This window comes from Centruroides vittatus, unplaced genomic scaffold, assembly GCF_030686945.1.
Source record: "Centruroides vittatus isolate TY-2023 unplaced genomic scaffold, ASM3068694v2 contig_474, whole genome shotgun sequence".
Lineage (NCBI taxonomy): Eukaryota > Metazoa > Arthropoda > Arachnida > Scorpiones > Buthidae > Centruroides > Centruroides vittatus.
In genome coordinates this window covers 897,123-922,999 of record NW_027122266.1, presented here as the reverse complement: position 1 = coordinate 922,999, position 25,877 = coordinate 897,123, and the positions used below count along the sequence as shown (strand labels likewise).

At 29.1% G+C, this 25,877-nt stretch overlaps 1 protein-coding gene across 1 annotated transcript in view; it reads right to left on the bottom strand.

Annotated features, from left to right (window-relative positions):
• Positions 1-1,706, bottom strand: part of LOC136977794 (prolactin-releasing peptide receptor-like) — a 130,141-nt gene extending 128,435 nt beyond the window's left edge. Inside the window, exon 1 of the mRNA XM_067273363.1 lies at positions 1,594-1,706. The gene's annotated coding sequence lies outside the window, so the exon portion shown is untranslated. The remainder of the gene's footprint in view (positions 1-1,593) is intronic.
• Positions 1,707-25,877: the final 24,171 nt, after the last annotated feature.

The following is a 25,877-nucleotide window of genomic DNA, read 5'->3' as shown; positions in this document are numbered from 1 at the left end:
AAATACATTAAAAATTACTTAATTTTATATTTCAAGTTTACTTTCTTTATAATTTATAATAATTATTATTAAATTATTTTTATAAATTATTAAATTAATTTACAAATAATATCAAAGATATGTTCTGTTAAAAAATGCTTATACTTATATATATATAATATTAAATTTTTATTAATGAAGTCAATAAATGAAACGTCATAAAATAAAATTAAAATGTTGTTTCAAGTATTTAAATAAATTGAAGGAAAAAAGAATGATAAATTTTCCACTTTTTACTATGTTTAGATCATGTTATAACAATTTTAGTACTAATCTGAAGAGTAAAGAACATCAATTTTTAAGCCACTCTCTAAGTATCTACACATCCTACTTCGAACAGATAATCCGATTAAGGGAAGTAATTCCAAGGATAAAAAAATAGATGTGAAAAATAATCAAGAAAAAATAATAAAAATAATTTAATGAATAACCACAAAATTATGTTTATTCTATTAGAAATATCAGACATTTTAAATTTCAAACTATATTCTGGGATGTATAGTAGAGAAGGAAGTAATTTCTTAAATGTCTTGTAGTAAATTAACTAATTAATTAAAGAAATTAATAATAAACTTTTATGTATTGTTAAAAATAAATATAAATATAAATATAAAAATATAAATCAAATTTCATTTATTGTGTATTGCATTCTTTATAATTAATCATTAAAATTAGATAAATATTCTGCTTCAACTATATTTATGATAAAAAATATATTAATTTTTAAATGTTTAATTATAAGTTTATTTAAACTATTTAAATAAAATGTATATATACATTTATATATTTATATAGGTAGTATTTTTAAATTTTTAATTAAAATTAAATGTTATAAACAGTTTAATTAAATATTATTATGAAATTATAATATATTTAAAAATTATAAAAATTTTAATAATTATTTAATTGAATTTATTAAAAAACTTTCCAAGATAACTTTTATACATATTGTTGTAAAATTTGATTTTATTGTATTCAATATAATTATTATCATTATTTATATAATTTTTTTAATATAAAAACTTTATTAAGTTAATATTAATAAATAAATAAATTTATTATTATTTTTTTAAATCCTAGAATGTGTTTTAAAGGTAATCTCGTGCTGTAACGCATTACAATAATTTTCTAGTAGTAAAAAAATTAACAGCAAACTTCTTAAATAATTATTTTTTTATGTATAAAAAATAAAGTAATATTTTTTTCTACTGTTTATAATAATTACTATTTTAAAAATATCTCAACCACGCACTCAGGACGGGAAAAAATAATATCAGAGAGATGTTAAGAGGAAAGGTACGCAAGTTGATTGAATGTCAACACTACCTCGGATGTGACATCTAGTGTACACAATAAGAAGAAACGTCTGAGAGAAAAATATTTTCACTCATGACGTCATAAATGTCTTCGTAAATTCGATTCGAAACGTTAAAACCCGCGCTACTTATAACTTTTTTTTGCGAGTAAAACAATAATAATTAATAAAAAAATAAATAAAAGAAGGGAAATGTGATATTAAAATTTAATATGATAAATATATAGAAACATGTTTACCTTTCTTTCAAACTGGACTTAGTAAGGTATATTTCAGCAAAGGGAAACACATCGTTGTTAGCCTCTACAGCATTATGATGAGCGCCCGAGTCAAACATCTGTTTTCTATGTTTAATCTTATAAACTGCGCAGAATCAAAACGAAGCGCATGTCCCTTGATGTTGTAAGGATAGGTATGTTGTCCGTCTGGTTTAACTTTACTCCTTCTTTTTATTAACGTTACATACGCTAGCTTTGATTTCTCTTTGTCTTCTCTTGATTCTAACTGTTATATATCGATCAAACGATTAATGCTTTGTTATAACAATTATGGTATTATATAAGTACTCGAAATATCTTTAATATTATAAAAACAATACGATATACATAAAGACATAATAAGATTTAAAATAATGAATTTTTGTTACATAGATAAAGAGGGCTAGGTTTATATGTAAACTAAACAAACTGTAACGTAGGGCCTTACGTTTTTTTAAAATTTATTATTTACTATTTTCTGGAATGCGAAAGGGCCCCTTATATGTTATATAGTTTAGGGCCTCAAAGTTCTGAGACTTAAACCATAGAATCCTAGTACTTGTTATGTTTAATTTTGAGCCCTTTAGAGCCTTGTGTATTGACAGTATACTTTTTAAATTTAATTCTTAACGGTTTTATGGTTTAGCTTCATCTTTATCTTCATTTTAAAGAATAAATCTCATAATTCTTAAATCATGAGATTTAGTCTTTAAAATGATTTAAAAAAGAGAGTGATTAAGAATGATTTTAAAATTGCTTTAAAAATATTAATAATTTTTAAATTATTCTTTAAATATATATAAGATTTATGTTTAAAGATGTTTTTATATTTATGCATCATCTTCTTAACGTTAACTTTATATCAAATATATCCATTGCTTGAAGTTAAAGTAATGATGAATATATTTGTTTGTTTTATAAGTATGAAAAATAAATATTTAAACAAAATCTTCTAGCTTCTATTTTTATAATTCTGAATTATAATATAAACGAAATAAATCTATCTATCTTTATATATTTATATATAATGTTTGAAGTATAAAAAACTATATTCATTATCTAGAAATATTAATTTGTCAAAAATCTTATCAATAATTTAGGAAAAAAAATAATGATACGAAATTTATTAATATGAGGAATGGTAAGAAAATATTTTCTAAATGAGTAACAGATAATAAACCCATACAATACTTCATTACTGGATTTATTCATTCGTTTTCTCAAACTTAATTTGTGTCAACAGATTAAAAGAAGATTTACCTACCTGAGCCATTATCTTTCTTTAATTGAATCCTCTAATACCGATCAGAATAAATTACTAAGCAATTAAGGTACAGCACATATTGTCACTTTAACACTAACTCAACTGAACCTAATCCGTATAGACCTATCTGTATCTCTTAAGTTGGAAGCCGCCTAATGTGATTTGTCTCTGCTTTCTGACAAACGAAGCAAGATGCTTCTGCGATTCTGCTTTATGTCAGCGGTCATTATATTCTGTCAGCAGCAAACATGGTCTCGCTAATAGATTAAACACACTGTAAATTAAACTAAAGATTAAACATGTCTTAACTTTGGAGTGATAAATGTTAAAACCTAAAGGGAAACTGATTTACGTTATGGTTTACTTGTTAATTTTATTGTTTTAAAAGCTTCATTGATGAACTTTAATATATAGTGAATATTTTGCTTATTTTTAAGTGAATCTATGTAGTTACTCTGAATATTCGATTGATGTTTACCAGTTACAAACTTATTTAAATATTTTCTCTTTTCCAATTTACAATTTTAATTAAAATTTATATATATTAATACTATTATTTCTGATTATTTTTTATAACACCTTTACATGAATAGTTGTTCCGGCTGGCTTTTTTTAATTTCAAATAGAAATTATTTTTAAAGATATAGAAATTACTTCCAAATTATCCCTTTTACTTTTTAATAAATATTTATAAATTCATTTTATATACCTGCCTTGGACGCAAGATGGTCCAAAACTCAGCTAACTTTAAAAAAACAGTTTAATGGACGTTTCTAATTGATAAAAATTATTTAAGTTTAGACTCTCGTGCAAATTCTATTATCTCTAAAATTTTATGATTATTTGAAAAAATTATTTAAATTTCCAATAGTCATATTTTCAAAATATCTGAATATGTAATTATATTTTATATGCATTTTATATAAAATTTTACGACATATTCTATAAAAGTGGTGTTGATTTGTTGTAATTAACAAAACAAAATAGTGAACCAAAACCTTATTTTCCTTAAATACACTGTTTTATCACCTTTATATTTTTTAAAATTAATTTTAATATGTGTTAATTTGCCATTTGTAAACAATTTATAACCGATAAACTACGTAATTTCACTCTTAACATTTTTCTAAAATTAACATATAAAAATCCAAACAATCAGTTCTCCGATATTTTTGGGCCACACTTTACCAATTAAATTTTATTCCTAAATAAGTGCATTTATAAAATAAAACTTATGATTTTTGAATTTATATTAGTCTCATATTAGCTAAAAAAACTATTTTAAAACCTATTTCATTTTATCAATAATTCAATTTATTTGATTTATTTACCAAAACTGAATTTTTTATTAATTATTTTTCTAATTATTCTGAACTGAATTATTCATTAAACACTTTAAGATTTTAAATGTTTAATTTAATTGACAAATAAAAATTTTTAAATATTTAGTAGTTTGGATTGGTTTAATTATATCGGTGATATGTCTTATTAAAGTAATTATTTAATTATAAATATATTTAATATCTTAAAGTATTTAGCAGATTTATCCAATAGAAGGTTTCTTGTTTTTATTTTGAGTTAGAATACTTGAAATTTCTAGAATCGAAACTAATAAAAATTATACTTTTCGATTCCTGTTCAAATATTTTGACCTTATTAATAATTCAGTAGAGTACAGAAAAGTAAGGAAAAGAACTCAAGTAACTACCACTCTATTTTACTATATAATGTACTGCTTTTATTGTATGTAACATCATTCTTTTGGTTGAAAAATTTTCTTTTATTTGTATTTAACGATGAAGAGAACACATCAAAACATTCCTTTGATTTTTTTATATATAAATATAAGTTCAAAGAATTTGTCTAAATGCTACTTTCCATTTTTTTTGAAGTTCTTATAAAGAAAAATAATGCTTCATATTATCGAAATTTACAACGTTTTATAACAAAATGATTTATGATTTTCCAGGAATGTACCCATTTTCCAATTTTATGATTTTACTATTCGTAAAATTTCGTTGAGTATTGATAATATTTGAGTGTTTCCATCTGAAAGAATATTTTTCCTTGGGTTTGACTTTTAAAGTGAAAACATAATTTTCAGCATAGTCTTAAAATATCATCGAATATAAAATGTACGTACGTTTTTCTTTTCATATATCTTTAAATATAGATAATAGAACTATATAGAATAATATTGAATATAGTTTTATATCATTCTGATTAATTAAACTGTATGAATTATAGTCGTTAGAGATGAAATTTAGCATGTTGTATCTGAAGATGTTTTGTATTAAATATATATATATCATTTAAAATAATCATATTTCCAAAACATCTGGTAATTACATTACACGTATATATTTTAAATAAAATTTTACATATTATATTCTATAAAAATCCTCTTGTTAATTTGCTATTTGATAAACTACATAATTATATTCCTAATTGTGTGAGCTATATAAAAAATAATTAACATATTTCATGAAATTAATATTAACATAATTACATTTAAAGATATTTTTACATTATTTGAATTTATATTACTATTTAATGGATATTTATAATAATTATAATGCTTAAGTTAGCTTCATAAAACTTAATTATGAAATATAATTAATTATAAACGTAAAATTTATGTTAAACTGGATCATTTTATATATAATGATAAAAGTGAATTTACTGGAGAGGCCTATATAAAATTTATTAATTATAAATTTATATTCATCGACACTAAAAACTTACTTTATTTTAATTCATATTTTTATCTTATTATTTTAAAAAAGAGCAATTTAAGTTCATAAATTTCATTTTCTTTCATGTAATTAGAGTCGTGTAATCAAGGCCGGGATTACAGCGAGCCTCTTTACTTTTTTTTTCCGAAAAATAAAATACGGCGAATATTTCTTTATTAACAAAAAGCAATCTTTAATATTTTATTTTCTGACAATAAAAATTATATTAATTTGTACGGTTCTTAATTTTTCCTCTGGCCAGGGAAAATTTTCCAGCTTCCCTGTCGACAGCTTTTCTTATAATATTTTTTTTTTCTTCTTTAATTTTTATAATAAATTTATGTATATTAATTATATTTTAATTGATATATTTTAAATTTTTATTTGTTAAAGAAATGAATTTTTCTTTAAATAAACTTTTTCATTTTATAGGAAATCATTCAGAAATGGTCGCAGAATAATCAACTTTCTAAATATAGGAGATGAAATTTAGATAAAAGTGAATTCAAACTGACAACTTTTTAAATTGAAACCTTCTAAAATTAAGAAGTCTAAATATTTCTAGAATCATTGTTATCATTTAGTAGTTATTAATAAAAAATATTTATAAAAGTCTTTTTATAATATTCTGCAATTGTTAACTGACGTCTAAGCATTCTCGAGTTACTTATCTTTTTGAGGCCCAATATAAGAATTAAATAATATTATTTAAACGGTTAAATAATATTATATTTTTAAGTAACAAACTTCAGCATTTAATACTCTTTCTTAATACCTGTAAATATAATTTTTTTAATAAAAGAAATAAAATGAAATGATAATTTGTAACAAATATATTTGAGGCCTTGCAATGTGAGATCCGAGCGAAATGTCCTACTGGTCCTTTCTATAATAGGGCCTAGTTTTCAACATAGGCCGTTTCTTAAGTAGAGAAGCCGAATCATTTATTTTTTGAGGAATCCATATATTAATAAAATAATTCGTATTAAATTTGAGAAAAAATAAATAATACATGAGAATATGAAGATTTATTACTTAAGAAATGCAATTAAAACATATTTTGCTCCCTTATAATACCCTACTTGCATCCTCACTAATTGAGCTTGCTTTATGAATATTTAATTATACATTATTTTTATGTATTCATAAAAATATAGATTAAATATAAAGATTAATAATTGCCTTTCTCTACTCAATTGAAGTATTTGAAATCAAATTGATTCTTCCTAACTAGATTCTTTTAAGTAATTCGTTTAGTTTCGGATAAAATAACTTATTTTTGGAAGATTGGCATTTAGAATTTTCAATGACAAAAAAAAAGAATTGTGAGTTATGATGTTATATAATAATGGAATTTAAAATAGTCAAGCAGATGTCTGACCATTCAAAAAATTAAAACGAAAAAACACGTATTCTACTTGCTATAAAGTAGTAATAAATGATGATAAAAAGATATTTTAGAATTTAAATAATAGTTGAATAAGAAGAAAGAAATATTTTCGATAAAAGCATAAGAATTTTCAGATTTTTCGATCTAGTTTCGAGATCGAAACTGTAAACTTCCGACCCATTGTTACCAAGTAAAGAATATTCCTATCAATATTATTATTGTTACCTATGAAAGAATATAAAAAATATACTATTTTTACTACTTTTGTTTAGAATATCAACATTTGATTTCGTTTCAAATGGTCGTCACTTCAATATCAAAGGATATATTTTTCGATTGTTGCATTGATAAACTCATAAATCTTTAATGTGCGAAATTGTAGATAAGAAAATACGAAGTAAAATGCCAAAGATAAACGATAGAATTGAATTTCAAAAGTAATAAGACCAACTTAAAAGAAAAAGTAAATTGTTGGTGTTACTCCATCTGGGAAATCTTTCTAAGCAGCCAGAAGTCAATTCAATAATACATTGCTAACCAAAGAAGTTGATTTAATACAATATGACAGAAGAAATAGATGTAACTCTATCAACTGGATTACCAACCAGTGGCTAGCAGTTTCGATCGAACTGAACGTGATCGAACGTTTGTTTCGACAAAGCTACAATTATAAATTCCTTCTCTTGATTGACAGCTTCTGGAATCACTTTCATTGAAATGTTATGAGTTGTTTTTCGTAATAAGTTTTAAACCAAATATGAATAGACCATATGTAAAAATAATTTATTGTAACCTTCATAACCTGCAATATTTATCATCATCAGCTGATTTAATTACTTTAATTAGTAAAAAGTTTTTCTAAGAATTACAAAAATTATTTGAACTAAACTACATTACAAAATTGCAATTGTTTTAAATGTGAAGGAAATAATCAATATGATACAAATTCCAAATTTTGCAATTAAAAAAATTATAATATTTCCTTATTTCTTAGAATTAATTGATCGATCGAAGACTATGTTTGGTTTAAATATATTAATTAATTAATTACTTTTATCAGTAAAAGTAATGCTCATCAGAACAAGGATTAGTTCCCTCCGGAAAGAAAAATCCAGTCAAAATACATAGAAACAAAAGCATACAATAAAAGTTAATTAATTAATTAGATTAAATCAGTTGTCAATTATTAATAATTAAGAAATTTCTATGCAAAACGAAAAAATAATTACAATTTATTCTATGTGTTGGACTTAAAATGTATATGATTTAAACAAAATTAGCAGATACTCACGATAAGGAATAACAAAGCAAAAATTTTTATTTTACAGGTATTGACTAGAATTATAGATTATTCTGTTGTGTAGCTACACAAATAAATATTTATTTATTTTCTGAATTATCCGAAATCGAATCAAGAAATAAAGTTAATTGCAAAATAGAATTTCTTATTCCGTGGAGAAATTCTGATGACGTATAAAACTTCAGCATTTGATTCTGGTTTCGTTATTGATTTATCCTGTCGAAACGTAATTAAACTGTAGTCTAATGCATTTTTTTTCGATTTATGAACTGAAGTATTCACATTAATATTATGAACTTTTCTGTTGTATATTTTTCATTATGTATTCTGAATAGGAAATGTTTTTCAAAATAAGGGACATCAGGGGATTCGATTTTACTTTTGTATATGGCAACGAATGTGATCTTCGATAACCAATACAATGAATAAAAAGTAATGAAGCTTTGTCTCTGATATAACCATGAAAAATCGAATTCAAAACTGATACTGCCACTTCTCAATTTGAACCTAAATCAGTGAGAGCACTGGCGAAAATCATTTAGTGCCTACGAGTGGCTGAGTGCATAAAAGTATTGAATACTAGTAGTTGGTTAGTGCCTCAATAACGAGGTAGCCATGAGAAGTTTTCCAGTTTCCTTCAGGTTTGTAGTACCTAAATACTTGAAAAAATATTTTGTTTCCTATAAAAAGTCCTTTCAATAGGAATTCTCACTTGACAGATCGCCCATGAATCCCCCCAAACGAACCAAACCAAAAGAATTCTTTACCTTGCTGCCGTGGCATTATGCTGATCCACTCTAAGCTCTTATTTTTAATGTTTGTGGAATTTAAAAACAACATTAAAACCTTTTATTAAAAAAGTATTGGCTTTTATCGACATTTCGGGATTTGCTATTTACTGTACTTATGTACTGTACAAATCGAGATAATGGCTAGACTGAAGTTGATTTGCAATTGTGTTTATACAAAATATATTTATATAAACTTTATCATAGAAATATTTCGTGATACTAATAAAGTGAAATGAGAGCTTAAACTAAATGAACGCCTCGACTTGAATTAACTCATAATTATGAATATAGCAGGATATTCAGCTGGATTATAAGAAGATTGTGAAAAAGATTGAGAAGATTGTGTTAAAGAGAAAATAATAAACTGATAAATTAAAATATAATTTTATAACCTATTATAAACATACTAAAATATGAAATATAATAATATTTTAAATAAAAATGTTAAATGAATCCATTTATATTTTCTAATGACATTATTGAATAATATCTATAAATACTGTTATTTACGAACAATATTCATAATAATGATTTAAATAATTTTGTTTATTGTAAGAAATAAAACTTCTAAAAAATATTTCTTTTAATAAAAGTCCTATTTTCGATATAAACTAAGTCGAGTTATCCCACGTTATATCAAAATATTTCTTTTCGCTACTCTAGAAAAGTCTTGTTTTGCAGTATTGTGACCTTAAAAATCGTCTAAGATTGAAAAACAATAAGAATAAAGTTTATCCCTTAGAGCTTAGAGCATGTTGCTGAGAATCGAAAGTGAAAGATCCAAACTGTTCATTCAGATATGTTGAAGAATTTTTAGTTTTATTCAATTATTATACGACATATTTTATCAGTAATTATCCTGAATTTAATATTTATTGCATTCATTAGAATAAAATATTCATTATATTTTATATAACGTAAGAACCGCTATCAATCTAATTCTAAAATATCATACTACTTAATCAATAGAATTTTAATTGAAAAAGAATATTTTTTTAAAAAAATGGAAGAATCTTACGTTAATAATTGTGCTCAGCCTTAGTTGTACACTTTTAATCTATAAATTAATATGTTAATTAAAAAATTTACTACTTTAACGTATATTATTCATATATCAGTGAATTTTAACGATAGATAAATCGCAAAATATTATGATTTAACTTCCGCGATACTTAAATAAATTCATTTCTATATTTTACACAAGCAATAACAATCTTTTGTCTTCTTTTTTTCTTTTTGAAGTATTAAGGGACATTAACTATAACTTTTGTCACGAATCTCGATCTAAACTGTGACAGTTCTATGTCTTTAATCGCCTATTACTGTACTTTTCCTATACTTGAGATATCGTTAACGATAATATGTTGCAAAAGCTCAGATCTTCTAAATGGATTTAAGTTATCTAAGAAGGATCATGCGTAATAAATCATTATTTGCCGATAGAATTATAAAGTAATTATTTAATTTATCAGTAAGTTTAAAATTTCCATGCTGAAATTTTTAAGGTTTCATTATTTGGTGTAAACGAAAGATTTATGATTGTAAAATTATTAAAAATGCACAATTCTTAATAAATCTGTACAACTGTAAACAAAGATACCAAAAAAAAAAAAAAAAATGTTGACGAATATCTATATACAGCGAGACTACCAACTAATTGCACGTGTCGTCGATTGATTAATTACGAGAGGTACCAACACATTATAACCTATATTGTGACCACAGTTACGTGTATTAGAAGCGGGCCTAACCACAGTGAAATCGACCAGCATAATTTAAACGGGGCGAACACTATACGATTTTGTTCGCCAACCGTAATTGGCGGACGAGTTTGTTAATCGACAATATTTGAGGAGAGCGCGAACACTAGGCAATATTTCCTTTCGGCAACCAGTCATGTGATACAGCATTTCCAAACAAAAATGGCAGTCTGCATCAAGAGACGTGCTATATCATCCGAGAGTTCGTTGATTGGTTGTTAGTGGAAAGTTGTCATGTTTTCCGAAACTTTCAAAAAAAAAATTTAAGTAATTCGATTGTCGAACAACACGTTTAGTGACGTCAAAATCGTCCAACAGACCACTTTGAGCAACAAAATCGTGTAATGTTCGCTATGCTTAAGGAAGGAAACGATGCCTCGACTTATATTGTCCTTGATAAATTGTCGCAGTCTGGATAGGGTTCGCAATCGGATCCTCTGGCAGTAGGCTATTTTATTTTATTCTGAGACCGTCTGACTGTGAAGCAGCTATTGAAATGGGCAATAACGCAAAATCGTAAACAAACGTGACTTGCGTAGGCCATTATGTAAATGTAATGCCTGTATCACACAATACCGTACTTGATATTGTAGAAGGTTTAGAATCCGCGAATTTTTAATACTGGACCAAAACTAAAAGCCAATAAGCATAGGCTATATTTGTGTGCGTTAGGTCTAAAAGCGCAAAGTCCTAGAAGAAAGTTTAGGGTTTCCATGCCTAAAACCATAACGGATTCCAGATTTATTTAAATGAAGAAATCGAACTAAACTGCCAAAAATCGTCGCTAACTCGAAATTTAAATATTTAAACTTTATCAAAAATAAAAGAGTTAAGAACTTATCCAATACATAATAAATTTGTACCGTAATTAGCTAGTATAATTAAGGATGTGGCAAGAGCAGAATAGAGAATGGCGCTAAATGAGAGAAGGCGTTATGAGCTCTTCAGTAGTATAATAATTTTTTAAAAATTATTTACAAAAATTAAATCTTATGTTAATATTAACACATAAAATGTTTAAACATAAAATGTTAAGCAAGTAATTTATGTTTTCTTTGCTTTAATGTATGCTATTAAAACATGAATAAATTAGTAATGTTTTAATAGCTTGTAGAGAGTTATTATATAATATAGGAATAATTACTATATGTCTTTGAGCAATATACAAATATATGGGTCTGTACAATCGTGCCGCACAAATATAGTCTATATATATATGTGTGTGTGTGTGTGTGTGTTGCCTTGGGCGCCGCAAATCTATTCTACACTTCTATAATGAATAGAAGAAAAATAAAAGAAGCAAAGGTATAGATTATTGAATTTGAAAATTCGGTAATTTATAAAACCGTATAAAAATCAAGTATTTTCCAAGAATCGATAATGAGCGAATCTTTTTCGGACTTATCTTTGACAAAAATAATTACTAATTCAAAATTAATTCAATTTTCATTTCATTTAATTATCTAAATACACGGTTGATTTTTAAAGGATTGTTTTTTAGTGTTTTATTATTTCAATATCAATAGAATTAATAAACCCTAAAGTAAACAAAATACATTCGTATAATTTTTCCGCATAAACGTTTAGATTTTGAATAATTATTATGTAATTAATCTCGACTGACAATATCAAGTGTATAGATGCTGTATTTTGAAGTTTTTATCCATATAAAACTACATAATTTATATTTTGTTTCCCTCGTTTATTAAGCAAATATCTATTAACCGTTGAAATAAAGTCAGTTAAATAACTAGCAATAATTTCTAAGAGATTTTGAATATCAAAATGAATTAATACAATTTTTTGTGGTATAGATATGATCTTAAATAAATAAGTTATAGAATAAAATAATAATAAAATTATTAAATCAGTTATAAATGCTATTTTAAACTATTTTACGTTTTTAACTGTATGAACCTTTCTATTAAGTTGTTCTTTTAATGATATTTATATGTATTTACTTTTAAATTAATGTCTATTTGGATAAGGTAGTGAGACATTCATCCATTATAGAGTATTGTGTATTTAGAAATGGTAAATTGAAGACATGTGTAATGTCACTATTTTTGGAAGGTACTTTTTTTTAAATATATGAAATAATTATTAAAATTATTTTATGAGTTTCAGAATTTTTATATATAATTGCGAAAGTAGCAAATCGATACCGAAACCCATTCAACTATCAGGAATTGAAACTTATGTTTGAAATGGATTCCTGTACTAATCAAACAAATCGTAATTACAAAATTACGATGAAACTTGTAGACTCATTTCAAGAACACTTTCATTTAGATTAGATTTTCATTAATATATTCTTCTCGATATTTTTCTAATGGTGTAATAGAGAAGTCATTGCTACGTTCAACTTGCATATTAACTTTCACAAATAAAGGATATCGTACATTTTGTTTTATAAGTTCATCAATGTTTTGAAATGATTGCTTTCATAATGAAATGAAATTCGATCTTGTTTTATAAAATGTCATTAATAAATAAATTTTAAAAATGTACATAATAATGGTCATCGCTATTAGATCGTTAGAAACATTACCGAGAAACTTAATGATAACAAGGGAAGACTGAGAAACGTATTTCATGAATTTGGTTCAGCCTTCGCATGATTATTCTGGGCACTAAAAAATTACCCCTCGTAAAGCCGTAGATTCCACTTTTGAGATTCGAGAATATCTCAATTTTAAGGTCTTGAGGATAGATTACTTTTGGATCCGGAGAATCTGTAGATATTGAAAAAACAAATAATTTTCACATGCGTATAGTAGGCCTACGACCAAAAACTGAAAGTTTTTTTGAAAAAATTAGCATTTTTTCCAACCGAAACTTGAAATATCACGAACGTTTGATAGTCGTCAAGCGGTAGGAATTGCCTCAGGAGATAGAACGTTCGCCCACGGATTTCATGCTTATTCCTGTTTCGCATCCACCGGTGTATAATACTTGTGAATTATTAGGCCTATATATTTATACGAGTATTAATAATTATGTAGATACTGTATATATATAACAGTTCACGAGTATTAATAATTCACTACCTTCCTAATTATACTACTCGTTAGAAGTACATTATTCGGCTGAAAATAATATAAACTACAATGATTTTTGAGCTAATAAGTCTTTTTACCTCATGCGATAGTTCTGCCAGTTGCCGACTGTTAAACAACGTTCGAGGTAATTCAAGTTTTGTTTGGAAAAAAATGCTAATTTTCTCAAAAGCTATCAGTTTCTGTAGGCTACATATGTGTGAAAATTACTTGTGTTTTTAATATCTACAGATTATCCGAGTCCGAAAAAGATCCGTTGTCATAACCTTAAAATCGCGATTTTCTCGAATAAAGTGCAGTGAAACCTGCAGCTTTACTGTGGATACTTTTTGCTGCCCCAAAGTAACCTTGCGAAGATTGATCCAAATCCGTAAAATACATTTCTGAACCCCCCCCCCCCCGTTGTAAGTGAAAATGTTATTAAAATGAGATACACAAATTTCATCTTTTCATTATAAACTTCCCATGAGTTTGGAAAAAAGGAAAAAAAAAGTAAGAACAAAAGCGAAAAATTTACTGACACATCCTTGAAACATTTCAATGCTCTACTAATAAATCTTTTCCAAGAACGGTATTGTTTTATCAATTGTTTACTTTTATGATTTTGTTATATAACATCTTTCTTAATTAGCCTACTGCGTTGAGTAATCTATATGTTATGGCTAAAACCCTTGAATCGGATAAAGTTAGACTTAACTCCCAATGCTTACTTTATCCAAGTCACAGGCAGATAAAGCTGATATTATCCAAAAATGAGTGAGGCAAGAAGAAAACTTGAAATTTGGGCTTTATCCATACCATGTCGGATAAAACAAGAGCTTCACTTTAGCCGGATGATCTGCGATCTTTCCTATACAAGTTGAATGGGTAAAGAAAGAATTTAATTTTGTTTTATTATTCCTCTATTGCATAAAAGTGAATTGAACGGTAATAAATATTTTGGTAAAATAACTTATTAAAAATATCGTTAGGTTTAGTTTTAAAAAATTGTTTCTTTAAAGCTACTAAATGTAGGTTTAGCTTTAAAGTAACAAAAAGATATACTTTGATTTACAAAATATCAACATATAGATAAGTATAAATGTAGCCTGTATAGATTTTAAATGGCGTATACCAAAGATCGATCATAATAATAAACTTACAATTGAAAAAAGATTTAAAAATCTCTTAGAGCTTTTAACGTTTTTGCTTTTTTTTCCTCGACTCTTTCTGCCCTGTAGACACTAAAAAGGCCTTTTGATCAAGCTCATAGCGAGTTTGGTCAGACGTACATGGGCCGGCGTAGTGGTGAGGAACAGGGCCCGACACATCCTGGACAGATAAGCTGAATGTTTTTCGGAGGGGTCCCGGAACAAATCCAGACGTATCGAAAAATTTCTGGAGCTTTTTCGATCCGTATGGATCTGTTTCAGGGACCCTATATCAGTTGTCTGATACTTAAACCAGACGGTCATTCGGTCGTCAAAGAAAGGTGGAGTCACAATATGTTTTTATGTGATCTTGTGTATGTTCGAAAGATCTTTTAAGACATATTTTTATGTTTATCTTCAATTATATTTATTAATATAATGTAATCGTAGAGTTTAAAAGTGTTTTAAAAAATTCTATCATAGGCATGAAAAATTACCAGATCCTATTCAAAAAGATCGTCGTCTTATCACCAATGGCTTGAGATCTGACAACATTGCCTTGTTTTCATTATGTACAGTACGTAATGGTTAAAAAATAAAATTCTCACGCCTATAAAAGGCACTAGGGCTACATTCGACTCCATTTACAATGGCAGATAGACTTTACATTAACTGGATAAAGCAGGAACTTTAAGTTTTTTTTTTTTTTGTCTTGTATGTTACGGCTAACGGGAATCTTAGCCAAGTACAAGTTCAGGGTTGTCGATACTCGAGAGTCCGTACCCCAAGGTTCGAATCTATTCTGGGGTATATGTTCGTTCTTGCTCTGCACTCACCAACGTCCTCACAACCAGGGACCAAGTCACCAACTGTCTGAACCCTCCCGGTCCCCCTCGTAACGCGCAGGATTACTATCACAACGACTTCCGTTGTCGCGACTAGGGGTCTTCTGCCTTAGGGGTATTTAGTCATAATCCCACGAACAATAGCTTCACGCCACTGGCCACTCGAACAGGCACATGTACGAAGTGTCCGTTACAGTACTCTCCCCTTTAGGACGAGACGTCTCGGCTCGTAACAATTTCTCTTAAGAATATAACAGTTATGATTTCCGAGAACGAAGATAATATTTCTTCTTAGTTCCTGGGAGATCGTCGGTGCTGTAATCTGCATCTCGCGGGTCATCTGGTTCTGGTTCTTCGTCGGAGTCACTGCTGTCTAGTGTCAACGTTGATTCCTTGTCCTCTGTTTGATCTAGGGACTTCATGATGAACTTCGGTGTGTAGAACGGTTTTAGGCGCTCTACATGGACCACATCATGCCAAGGGCTACTACGAGGTTTAGAATCAATAGCCTCTATTTCATAGTTGTTATCGTTCAGCTTGCTTACAATTCTGAAGGGACCTCTATATTTTATAGGTTTGCCCTTCTGTAATTGTTTGGGGATAGCCAGTAATACTAGCTGTCCTTTAAAGTATTCACGAAATTGTCGGCGTTCATTGTATTTGTTCATACAAAGGTCTTTTGCGTTAGCAATATAACCTAACGCAATTTCCCGAGCGGCCTCTGCTCGCCTAACCCAGACAGGAATATTTGTATCGGCCAATTCGTTGTTATCGACAAAATTGATTCTATTTAAATGTAGATCCGTGGGTAATAGAGGGTCTCTACCATATACCAAATAAAACGGAGTGAAGCCTCTAGGCTCACTATAAGTGGTATTATATGCGAAGGCTGCGTAATTTAACAATTCTGACCAATTCTTACGGTTTGCCTTATAAAAGTGATTTAAAATATTTTTAATCGTTCTTATCGTTCTTTCTGCAAGACCGTTTCCTTGAGGGTGATAAGCAGAAGTATGCTTCGAGCCTATGCACCTAATTTTCAAAAATGTTTGTGTTGCTTTCGAAATAAATTGCGAGCCTCGATCAGTTCTTACTTCTCTGGGACAGCCGTGCCTTAAAATGATGAAGTTTTCTATAAAGTCAATTACATCCTCGGAGCATTCGGTCCGGAGCGCACCTACTTCCACATAACCTGTAAAATCACAGACTGCAACTATTGCATGAGTACGTCCTAACTTATCTTTAGGCCATGGACCAGCTAGATCTAGGGAAACTCTTTCGAAAGGCGCATTGACTGGTACTGGCATCAGCATACCTGCTTTAGGACCATTAGGACCTAGTCTTAATTGACAGGATGGACATGCTCTTACGTAATCACGAATCATACAAAACATTTTTGGCCAAAAGTATCTTGAATGTATTTTTTCGTACGTTTTCTTCACTGCAAAGTGTCCACCAAATTTGCTAGAGTGAGCAGCTTGAAGAACTTCTAACTGCAGACTTTTAGGTAAAACCAGCACTTGTTTTATACCAGTTGGAAGATAAAGATGTTTATAAAGAATACCTTCATGTAGGAAGTAACGCTTAATAGTATGAACACGTTTCGAATTGTTAGCGCTGTTACTACTTCCTGTGATAATACTTTTTATTTCCTGGCAAAATGCATCTTCTGTTTGTGCTTTTAACATGTCTACGTTCTCAACAGAAGTAGTGAATAGGGAAAAGTCGTCCTCTTTGCTTTCTAGGTCTATGTTATTTTCATTTGGAATTCGGCTGAGACAATCAGGACATTTATGAGATGCACCTTGTTTGTACACTACATCAAAGTCGTAACACTGAAGGCTCAGCGACCATCTACACAGACGACTATTCGCGTCTTTTAAGCGCATTAGCCAACATAAACTGTGGTGATCAGTTACAACTATAAACTTTTTGCCATAGATGTACGGACGTAGTTTCTCGATAGCCCATTTAATGGCTAAACATTCCTTCTGTGTTGTCGGATAATTACACTCGCTTTTATTAAGCGTTCGGCTGATGTAGCATACGGGATGCTCTCTTCCGTCATCATCCTTTTGAAACAGAGTAGCTCCTAATCCTATATCGCATGCATCTGTGTGTATATAACACATTCTTTCTGGGTCAAAATGACTTAAAACTGGTGAGTTACATAGACTTTCCTTTAATCGTACAAAACTTTCTTGTTCGATATCTCTCCAAATGAACTTTTGATTGATTCTAAGTAAACGGAATAATGGTGTGGCGATAGTCGAGAAATCCTTTATAAATCTTCTAAAATATCCACACATTCCTAAGAAGGATCGAAGTTCTTTCACCGTAGTAGGTACTTTCATTTCAGTAATTGCCTTTATTTTCTCTGGGTCGGTTTTACAACCTACATCTTCAACGATGTATCCAAGAAACTTAATATGATTAGCGGCAAATATGCATTTTTCAGGTTTAGCTTTCAATTGAGCATTTCTAAATCTTTCGAACAATTCCTTTAGTAACTTCAAATGTGCTGGGAGGTCTTTGGAAAATGCTATAGTATCGTCGATATATGTAAGTGCTTCCTTCCACTTTAGATCGCCTAAAACTTGGTCAACTATCCTCTGACATGTTGCTGGGGCACCTTTTAAACCGAATGGCATCTTCAAAAACTCATATATGCCATCTGGGATTATAAATGCGGACTTACATATATCATTTTCAGCCATGGGTATCTGCCAAAATCCAGAGACTAAATCTATTACCGAATAGAGTTTGTTTCCTCCCAAGATTTCTAAGGCATCGTCTATACGAGGTAGAGGATAAGTATCGGAGACGGTGAGGCTATTCAGACGACGATAATCCACACATAATCGATGTTTCCCATCTTTCTTTGGCACTAGCACTATAGGTGAGGCCCAGGGACTCTTTGACGGCCTAATTATACCAGCTTGAAGCATTTGCTCTACTAAATCTCTGACAATTTCTCGTTGACATGGAGACATTCTATAAGCGTTTTGCTTAATTGGCTTAACATCCGGCTTCGTTACTATTTCATGAGATCCTAGGGTGCATACTCCAAGATCGAAACTGCTTTTGGCAAATACGTCTAGGTTCTCTCTCAATACATCTTCTATTTGTTTTACAGAATCTTCAGATAAATCATTCCCGATATTAAAAGTAAATGACTCTATGTTTAGTCTTCGATAAGAATGAACAAATAAGCTAACATTTCTTTCCTTCGAATGGTTAGCGTTTGGCTTTATAGTATTTGAATCTGTTGCATTACTGTCTGATCGTGATGATAAAGACAAATTTACAAAGGCATATTCTTCACATGGTTTCCCTTTGGCAACAGTAGATTCCGCTGGGAGTAAAACAGGAGTTGGAGTGCTATTTAATACTAGAATTATACATTCATTATTTCTCACCTCACAAATACCTGACAAAACATTGATACCATTCTCGCCCATTTCGTGCTTTATTTCTACTGTACCCTGCTTAATTGGACAGCGGACTTTTAAGGTACGCATAGTAAAAGCATTTACAAGTGTTTCTTCGGTGGTACGGAATTTTGCGTTGGTGTGATGTAAGAGGGGCGTTTGAATTTGACTAATACAATTCTCTCCCATTGGCACTATAAATAAGTTGTCTTTGAAGCTGATGGTTGCTTTCATTTGTTCACAAAAATCACTACCTAGTAATAAATCATGTGGGAAATTTTCCAATACTACAAACACAAATTCAATACTGTTTCCCATTATTTGTAGTCTACACATACAAGTACCTTCACACTCTATCTTTCTATTATCTGCTACGATGAGTTTAATAGGTTCAGGACATATTTTTAGTCTTAATTCTATACATAGTTTTCGGCTTATCAATGATTTCTCTGAGGCCGTATCAATGATGGCACTAAACGGAGAGCCTTCGATTTCCAAATAAATAGTGCGTAATTTTGATTTCGAAATTGCGAGACACTCTAAAAGGTAAGGAGGGATTCTAGCAGCTTGGAAACAGGGCTCTCCCTCAGGAGCCCGACCGATTAGTTTTTTTGTTCCTCGTTTTGATTTTCGAGTTTATCCATGAGTTGGCGCATTTTTTCGAACGCATAAAATTTTGGATATTTACATATTTTCTTATAATGACCCCTATTCCAACAGTTGTGACAAATAATATCGTTAGAACTTTCTTCTGGGACTGTCTGATTTCGAGAAATAGCCTGTTCTGATTGTATGCCATTGTTTCTATTGTTAGTTCTCCTAAAGGTTTTAGAACGCTTATTGTATACGGATTTTCTTTCACGGTCCATTAATTCACGATTTTGACGACTCGATTGTTCTTTGTAAGAATAGCTGTAAGGCTTAGGTGACCTTGAAATCCCATTAGGTCTATTTGAACATTCGCCTACACTGAAACTTTTGTAGTATTTTTCGCGCTCTCTCTTTGTTATCGAGTCTAATTCCATAATGGCATTAGTATAATCATCTAAGGTATGGAATGTTTTATTTGCAATAGACATTCTTTCTTCCTTTTGCAGACCATTGTTTAATAATTCGATTTTTTCTATTTCTGAATATTCATGATTTAAAGAATTAATTAATTCTAATTTATCTAAAACATAAGAAAAGGCTGATTCTAATTTCCCTTGAACTCTATCATACATTTTAATTGTCTTCTTTACAGTGGAATCTGTTTCATACCATTTCTTTATTTGTGCCTTCAACCTAGTCCAAGTCAATTCATAACCTTTTGCCTCTTCTAGCCTAATTCTTTTTACCAAATCTATATCTGATTGCAGCTTTAGTGTGGAAATGAATGTTGTATCGTCTAATTCGAAACATTCTTTTATTCCTTGCAGCTTTTCCAGCCAAATATTTATATTTTGTGGATCAAAGGCGGGCCAAGATATTAACTTTTGTGGAATGGTAGGACCTTTCGGAAGTGTAGGACTGATCGAAGGATTTGAGTCAGCACATTTTGCATTTACAAACGTATTCTCAAGTTTATTAAATCTAGTTTCGTATTCCTCTCTAATTTGGTTTATTAAGTTAATCATCATGTTAATAGGTGAAACAGACGAAACGTCCGACTTCCCATCATCCTCTAGAACAGTAGGGGAAGGTTCTCGTTCCATTCCCGAGTTTTCGATGTTCCTGGATCTGTTTTTTTCTTTTTTCTCAATATTTTTAATTTTCTCTTGTAATTCACGAATAACTGATTTTAGCTGCATAATTTCGTTATCTTTAGAAATAATTCTATCCTCTAACATAGCAATTTTGTCTTTCATGGCCAACTTTTTCGGCATTTTGGTTAGGTACAATAATTCCTGTCACGATTTAATATTAGGTTACCCAAAAATGTAACTTATTTTATGATTATATATAATAATCCCTGGTCGCAAAACCCAGTTATTGCCAGACCTTATGTATGAGACAAAGGAACAATGAACTTACCGTTTCCTCTTTCTCTTAAGTTGAATCTTGCTATCGTTTCTTTTTGGTTTTCTTTCTTTTTCTTCAGATGTGATGAACCTCTGTTCCTCACTGGTGGCTCCAATTTGTTACGGCTAACGGGAATCTTAGCCAAGTACAAGTTCAGGGTTGTCGATACTCGAGAGTCCGTACCCCAAGGTTCGAATCTATTCTGGGGTATATGTTCGTTCTTGCTCTGCACTCACCAACGTCCTCACAACCAGGGACCAAGTCACCAACTGTCTGAACCCTCCCGGTCCCCCTCGTAACGCGCAGGATTACTATCACAACGACTTCCGTTGTCGCGACTAGGGGTCTTCTGCCTTAGGGGTATTTAGTCATAATCCCACGAACAATAGCTTCACGCCACTGGCCACTCGAACAGGCACATGTACGAAGTGTCCGTTACATTGTATAAATACAAATTGCAAAATGAATAGATTGTTAGTTGTTTAAACCAAAAGACTAGGATAACGTTACATCAACCAGTTAATTCTAGCTTTATCTGATTCACGCTTTAATTGTAACATGTATATGTGTGTGTGTATGTATGTATATGTATATATATATATATATATATATAAACGACTAAATCCTGTCAATCTCGTTTGGCGCGTTTACTTTTATATAAATATAGCCTACAAAAATTATAACATAATAATAATATAAAAATATTTAAATACAGAAACTAAAAAAATTAAAGATGCTTTCTAAAATACATAAGAGAGATTTTCAAACATTTTCTAAAATTTAGTTTCGAAAATCATCAGCAAAAAAAAACAAAAATATGATATGAATAGTGAAAATACTTGCACAGACATTAATGTCGATTGCAGAATCATTCGAAAGACAAAACTCTATCATAGCAATCTCTTCCCGCAATAAACTTGATAAATAGTATATAACATAACATATTATATTCTGCTAATAGACAACAGCCACGATTTTTGTTCCACGAAAACGACAGCCATATCAAGTCTTATTGCATTGATTGACAATTTCAGTATCATCACGCGCGGTGGACATCTGATCAATTTATCTATTCAGTGGTGGTAGAAAACCAGTAATTTCTTTTTTATACATTCATATTTATGCAATAAACTTCAAAATTAGCATTTCACTACAAGATATTTAACAGAATGTTCATTAAGTAAATGGAATCATTTGCCTAACAGTAAACCTCTCGAGATTATTCAGCTAGTATTTTCCTCTCTACTCACGAAACAACTTTTCCCATTAGTAGTAACTAGAAACTAATTTTTTTTTTTTTTTTTTTGTGAAGGGATCTTCTTTATGCTTTGGAAGATATAACTCGTAAAATCTGTTGAGTGCATTTACAATTTTTGTAACGTTGTCTTTTAATTTTTTTTAATCGTTATTACAGACGACTATGATTAGGAACGATTTTATTATGAAGATTCTTAAGTATTAATATATATTAATGACACCTTTAATTTAATATCCAGGGTAGTCCAAAAATCAGTTAATTGTTTTTAATCTGTTCCCCATATATGCGTAAACTGAGTTAAAAATAACGTAATTTTCTTTTTATGTTTACACCAATTTTGTAAAACACACAACCATTAGAATGAGGTTTATTGAAAAATGTCCAGCTATTGAACCATTCACTCAATAAGCAATTTACAAATTAAAGAAGTTTGAAAAAACATCAGTAATAATAGACTTACAGGGTTAAGATAGGCAAGAAATTCAGTGGCTATTGATAATGTACGATTATTTTAAACAATTTTTGTAAATGTATATATTTACTTACAAATATAGGAAATGAAAATATAATTTTACGAATACAATATCGAAATTTTAATTAATGTAATTACTGACAAAAATAAATATTAGCCGTGACATTTCCTTAGCTATGAATAAAGGTAAACAGCAAATGAGTTTGAGTGTGTTTCAGATTTTATTTAAAATTGAAATGTTAAACAATTTCTCAATATAAATATATTTTTTAATTACTTTCAGATTTACTCTACGAGAAATCATGCGTAGAGTAAATTCAAAATTTCAAGAACCATTGAGATTAAGAATTTTAAGTATTTTGAGGATTATAGTTTTACAAATAGGAGTTTTTACGGATTTTCATTTTTCTGTCATTCTTTACAAGGCCTCTCACTTATCTCAGTAAAGTATTCAATATATTAAAAAAAAACAACGTTTAAAAAATTGTGTTATATATTTTAAATAAGCATTCTTCTATGACTTTAACTTACCACCAAAGGTATCCGGATTCGAAATTATGCCAGGTAATATAAGTCGAGACATCGGTCCTCACTGTTCATCCATATTGATTGATCCTACTGAAGGTCAGGACCGCTTATAATGGATATAATTGTAGCTATTCATATAGCTTATAATGTACAGTACAGTATCTGAAGTTAATCAACCAATGATCAGCTCTGAGTAAATCCTATATTAATATTGAAACAAATTTGAAGCTATAATAAAATTATAGAGTTAATATAATCGTTCCAAAATCCGTATAAAAAGTATATATATAATTTTAGTGTATTTTTTGTAACATTTTAATTAAAATTAAACTAAATAATATGTTATTACTTACATTTTTAAAATATTTACACTGAAATAACATCAAAAGTAATTATCACACTGCAATAAATATAAAGAGGATAATTTAATTCTAATTGTCACGTTTATAGCAGAATTAGTTTGAATAACGCTGTTACAATTGTAGTTTAATGGTTGAATTCTTCAATCAAATAATTAAACTTGAAAAATTTCTTGTAAATAATAAAATATTACATCGACAATTTTAAATCATTTAAGATAATACATTACGTAAAATTCAGAATTTATTAATTTCAACTCTATACTACTTTTCATATACCATAGCATATACAGTATATCATGGGTAGAGAACCATAAACCGCTCACTCTAAATTTTGAAATAATAATCAGTAACGTGGGAAAATTATTAGTTTTTACCGGTTTTTAATTGCAGTTTATTAGCAGAAGGCTCTGATGAAGCCATTATGGACACCGTTTTCTGTGACACATACCCTTTTTTGCATTTTCTTGTTATCCTCTGAAAACACTACCTTCCTTTACATACACGCCTTTCCAAAAACTCATGGAATGAGTCTTTATAGGACTTATATCGAGTACCAAATACTGTACAACTGCATGAAACATGCAGTAGAAAAAAATATATATATTTTTAATGTGTAGGAGAATATTATACACAATAATCCTAAAATCTAAAATACACATTACTTATTTTGCTACTGCTTTGGAGACTTTTTATTCACTTCTCGGAATTCCAGAAGTATGATCTTAAGAAACAAAAAACCCACTTGTTTCCGATGACAATTGATTTTCAATATTTGGAATAAAGTGTCCTGCAGACAAAAATACTCTTTCGGATTCGTTGTTCGTTGCTCTTATTGTTGATAAGCTCCCGTAGTGGCAAGTTAAACATTCAGTTTCGTCTTTATTTTTTCTTGAAAAGTATTTTCTCACATAGGATTAACGGGCACAAGAAAATCGAAATAATAAATGAATGAAACAAGTCCGTGAAAGGATTAAAAATGACTCATTCTACACAACGGGCCGTTTATACACACTTACGAGCATTCTGGAAATTGGCCACAACGTTCCGCTTCTGCATGAAACTTCTTAATTCGTTTATCTTATATTTTATATAACTTTCTAACTCTTCCACATTTTTCTATCTCTTAATTAATACTGTTAATAAGTTAATGCTAATATTGATTGGGTAAAATTTTAAAAAATAATAATAAAAAATGGCGAAAAGAAAATGAGCCTTCAAGAGTTTCAGGAAAATTTAGAAAACCGTTATCGATGTTTCGGTAATGGTATTACTCATCAATTTTCAAAACCGGTATTTACCTCATCCTAATAAACAGATATGTAAAATTCCAAACAGCTACATAAAATAGACGATTTTTGTGAGCGATTTCCCACCAAAAACTTGCTATTTTTGATTTGGTACAGTTTTAAAATCCCGTTTTCAGAAAATTACATACGATGTCTGAATTTAAAGACTTTTTTCCAAATTTAACTACTTGTCTACCTTTGTTTAATTTCTTTATCAGATTCTTCGGCTTAATTTTTATTAAAGATTAAAATGTTAAGAATAAGAGGATATAAATGGAAAATAATTTTGTTTTAGTGCATAATTTAATAGAAATCACAGTTAATTGATATTCTAGTATAAAATTCTTATTTCTTATTGAGTGGGGACTTAAAAGTACTTAAAAACTGGAGTGTATGTTGTTAAATAAAGAAATTTCAAAAGTCTCTAAGAATATATTTTGATTTTTATTCTTGAAAATAAGAGGGGAAAATAAAGAAATTATCAAATATGCCACTAATATAAATTCATGAAACCAAAACTGATATCTACTTCAGTTCCGGTTTGGTGAATTTTCATTTAAAGTATTTAAATAATATTTGGATAATTACTTTTCCTAATATTCTTTATATTTTATATGAAAAATATTCCAATTTCATTGTATATTTATATTATAT